Source organism: Bison bison, unplaced genomic scaffold (assembly GCF_000754665.1).
Source record: "Bison bison bison isolate TAMUID 2011002044 unplaced genomic scaffold, Bison_UMD1.0 scf7180017864115, whole genome shotgun sequence".
Classification (NCBI taxonomy): Eukaryota; Metazoa; Chordata; class Mammalia; order Artiodactyla; family Bovidae; genus Bison; species Bison bison.
In genome coordinates, this window is record NW_011494687.1 from 850315 (window position 1) to 850699 (window position 385).

Genomic DNA, 385 nt, shown 5'->3' on the forward strand with positions numbered 1-385 from the left:
CCCACCCACCCCCATTTTGGCACATCTGCAAGACACGCGGCAGCGAGAGTAGGCACCCTCCCTCCCAGGCTTATGTGGCCGGGAGTTGAGGAAGGGGGCAGGAGATTTCATCCGCCATCTTTCCCCTAGCCCTTCCCAAACTCCTAGCAAACCCACTCCAGCCAGAACCCACCCCACCCCCCAAAACACACACACACAAAGCTGAGCTACCCAGGAATACAGAGGAACAAGGAGATTGTCTGGGACAGGAGCAGAGGCGGGGTAGGGGAGAAAGGACTGGAAGCAGAGACCCCGCCCTGGTGTGGGGTAAGACTGGCACACAGCTACTTTAGTGCAATTGGAGAGGGTGCCCAGAGTGAGGGATGGAGGTGGGAGGGGCGAAGCC